This window comes from Octodon degus, unplaced genomic scaffold (assembly GCF_000260255.1).
Source record: "Octodon degus isolate 3935 unplaced genomic scaffold, OctDeg1.0 scaffold00270, whole genome shotgun sequence".
NCBI lineage: Eukaryota > Metazoa > Chordata > Mammalia > Rodentia > Octodontidae > Octodon > Octodon degus.
Window position 1 is genome coordinate 1,709,867 of NW_004524846.1, and position 4,446 is coordinate 1,714,312.

The window sequence follows — 4,446 nt, forward strand, 5'->3', positions numbered from 1 at the left end:
AGCATGAGAGGCCTGGGAATTGAACCCTCAGCCCCTGCATGCGTTAATCACTGAACTATTTGGTCAGCCCTATAAATACCATATTTATGTATAAAAATGTCATAAAAATGAGAGAACAAATTTTAACAAGTACACTCTGAAATACTAAAAATAGAATGCATGAATTTTAAAAATCTGTAAGCTAATTTAACCCTTGATAGCATAAACACTGCAAATCCAAAACAAAACAGAACTCTGTGAATATTTGGTGATAAATGAATCGCATGTATTAAATGTTGTCATGGAATCTCTAATTTTTACATGAAAATTTCCAATACATTTTCCTCTATTTAGAATCACTGAACAATTAGAGCATGTTTTCTAAAGACTTCAGAATTTAATAAGTATCTATGGGGCCGGCCAGATAGCTCAGTGGACTGAAGTGCCTGCTTTGGCAGAGCGCAGTGACTGGCTGGATCCCTGGCTTGCCATGCCGACCCCGCCCTGAGGGCGTGCTGAGAGGGGGATTGAGAGGTCATGGTGGCGCATGCCTGTAATTCCAGCATTTGGGAGGCTGAAAACAGGAGAATCACTGAGTCCGAGCTACACCATCTATGTAATGAGACCCTGTCCACACTGTAGACTCTGCCCTAAATTAAAAAAAAAAAAAAAAAGTATCTATTGATAAATGAAAAGCAGTCCAGCTTTTGTCCTCTGGTTGAAAGTGGGAAATTCATAACATAGTTAAGCCTTCTTCCTTCTGTTTTACCTATCACTTACTAAGGAAACTAACATAAATGAGTAATTATTGCTGGCAGATTTGTTTTCATATATATATGAGCTTTGAAGTTATAAGTATTATGATATGGGGAAGTTAATTATGTTATCTCATTTATTTCTCTATGTTAGATCACTATTCATTGAAATAAATTCTAAGAAAAGGAAAACACGTCTAGGTACTATCATTATTCTTATTTTTTCAGCTCATTTTTCCTGATTCACAAACAAAATCTTTCACCCACAAGTGTTCGATAAGTTTCTTCTACTGTTATTTTTTGTGCGGTTTTTTTGTTGTTGTTGCTGTTCTTTTTAGTTTTTTTATTTAGTGCAGGGACTACAGGGTCTACAGGGTCTCACTGCGTAGATCGGACTCATAGTGATCCTACTGTTTTCGGCTTCCCATCCCCTGAGATTACAGGTGTGGGCCACCACAACCAGTCTCAGTTGCCATCTCAGCACAACCCCGGAGACAGGGCTGGCACGGCACACCTTGGATCGAGCCCTGGTTCATGTGTCTGCCTGAGTAGGCACTTTAATCCACTGAGCTATCTGACCAGGCCTTCTACTACTATTTATTTTAAAGAATTATAGTTACACCCATTTCTTTTGTAAATCATCAAGAAAATCACTTAAACTATTTCCCTAAATTCAAATTATCACTGCAACTGTTCACAGAGTCATAGCAACTACAGTTATAATTGATTTCACATCACTTTTCCAATGAGCAAGTTATTTATATCTTGAAAAAATATATCATAGACTATTAGAAACACAGTAGTTACTTAAGTATCTTCCTTATAGCATTTTCCCAAATTCATTAAGAGGGGTCTTTAGTAACTGAACTGATATGAATAGTCACATTATTTCTTGATATGTAAGCCCTTTATTTAGGCAAGTAAAAAGGAATTTTCAAATCAGGTTTTATTGGCAACTTGTAGATACATATAGTGATCATATTCATCATAGAGAATTTTTACCTGTACATGGTATACCTTTCTTTTTTATTCTTATTGTTCTCCACTTCCTTCAAATTCTCTTTCCCTCCCCATTTACAAAAGCTTAACACACACTAATGTAGGGTCCCTTATCATTCCTATAATCATCAGAATAAAATAATTTACTTAAAGTTATATAGCAAATGATTGTTTTAGTTTATAATTTTAGAATGTTTTCTATTTTAATTGTATGTCATTGTTAATGTCATAATCAAACAAAACTTCAGATTTAATATGTTAATAATTTTAATAAAATTGGTAAAAGAACCATTAATTTTTGAAATGTTTGTAAAGTTTTATTATCAGGAGATATCCTAAATTTTTCCATAAGTCAAATAAAATTATTGTATCATATGATTTTTTTAAAGTGCTATCTTACTTTTTTTTTTTTTTTTTTTCGGAATAGGGAGTTGAACTCAGGCCCTTGAGCTTGCAGGGAAAAGCTTATTCTACTGAGCCATCTCCCTGGCCCCTCTTACTGTATTTCTATTTATTTTTTATGTACTTTAGTAAGAGTCCTCAGCATCTCACTACACAGATAGGAGTCATAGTGATCCTCCTATTTTCAGCCTCCCAAGCACTGGGATTACAGGTCAGCACTAACATGCCCAGTCTCAGTTGGTTTCAGTGCGCCCTGGGGGCAGGGCCAACACAGCACACCGGGAATCAAAATTTGGTACACTGGTCCTTGCCTGAGTAGGGAGTTTATCTTGCAGGTAAAGATGAGAAAACTGAAGAACAGGTATTAAAGAACTCGCCTAAAATCTCACAAGTAGCAGTGGTTAACACCTTATATTCTTTTGTATATGATACAATTTGTGTTAGGGCCATTGTTATATGATGCAATTTTTTTTATTTTATTTTATTTATTTATTTTTTTTGTGGAACTGGGGATTGAACCTAGGCCCTTGCACTTGCTGGGCAAGGGTTTATTCTACTGAACAATCTAACTGGCCCCAATGCAATTTGTATTACAATATACCTGATCACTAAAGACCAGTGAACGGGAGAGTGTGGGTAATCACTGTCTCAACAAGACAGTAATTATGAATCACAGTTTTAGTTGTCTTCTGCTGTTTTTTCATTGACAAAGTAATCAGCATACCTATACATAATATCTATATATTATGCATTATGAAAATTTTCATCAGTTTGTAATTTCAATAAATTAAAATGACCTTAAAAAGTAGAGGTTGTTCAAAATTTGCTTTGTGCTTGTCACTGAAATGTTTAACTCAATTTTATTTCTAGGAAAATATTAAATAATATATAATATATTTAACAGAAACTTGTGATGGAGTCAAAAGAAAATTAAGATCTTTATACTCAGGTCAAGCAATTTTAAAATTGACCACAGGAGTTAGGGATATAACCCAGTGGCTGCCTGCCTGAAAAGGAAGAGACACTGAGTTTGATTCCTAGAACAAAAAATAAAAAAGATTGGATGAATATAGGTTATATTTTAATGTTTTCGATATTGAAATCACATGAATTAAAAGTGGTTTGCTTAAAACTATGTAAAAAGTAAGCCATTAAAAGATACATGAATGTTTTATCATTCAAGATAAGACATATTCAATTTATTTTATTGGCAAATGAAGGGGTTAGAAAAGTATTATTAGATGTTTTTCTCAATAATTTTGAAAGAGAAGTATTTTTGTACTTTGCTTTTGTATTGATATATGATTTTCTTTCTTTCTTTCTTTCTTTTTTGTTTTTTTTCAGAACCGGGGATTGAAAGGCCCTTGCGCTTACCAGGGAAACGCTTATTCTACTGAGCTATCTCCCAGGTCTGGATACATGAATTTTTTTCTAATAAATATTCATTGAACTCTTCTAAGATTTCAGGGATAGTATTAGCCCCACAGAAGAAAGATGTAATTTAGGGCTTACTGAGGTCATCCTAGTACTTGAGTGTTTTTAAAAAGGATATGTACTGTGTGCAATAGAGGTATAAAATTTGTATACTTAACTCATTAGAAATTTTCAATAAACACTTTTGGAGAGATGTGTCTGAGTTCAGTTTAAAAATACTGTATCTATGTTACTTAGCTAAGTAAACATGGGGTTGAAGAAAAATGTGTTGGGGTTTTCACTCACTATCAGAGAATTTTCAAAATTATAGTAGCTACTTTAAGATTGACTTTGTTGTATGTAGAAAAAGGAAGCTATTGCTGATATTGGAAATTGAAAAAAGTAATTTGCACCCGAGGTTTTGTATTAGCTACTAAGTTTGATCATAGGAAATAGATATGTTATTATAATTTTTGAAAGTTTAGTAAAAGTCATATTTGTATTTTATTTTAAACTGGAAGCAGTAAGTGAATGAACTGGAGTGGAAATGGGTTAAAAAAAATCTATTCAGGATGTTGGAAGGCCAATTAGAAAGCTCATGTACTGAAACACTGGTGAGAATACATCCAAGGAAGATTGATTTGACATTAAATTTGAATGAGCTCCAATATCAAATTAGCCTTCCTTGTATTTAGGAAACAATGAGGTACAGAAACAAAAGAGGCATCACCCTTGCTCGTGTGTACACTCTTTTTTTTTTTTGTGGCCAGCTCAGCCCACCAGGGGGCGGGACTGGCTGACATGTGGTGCTGGGGGATTGAACCGCGGTCCCTGTGCTTTGCTTAGCTTAGCTTGTTCGAAGTAGGTGCCTTAGACCACTGAGCCATCTCACCAGCCC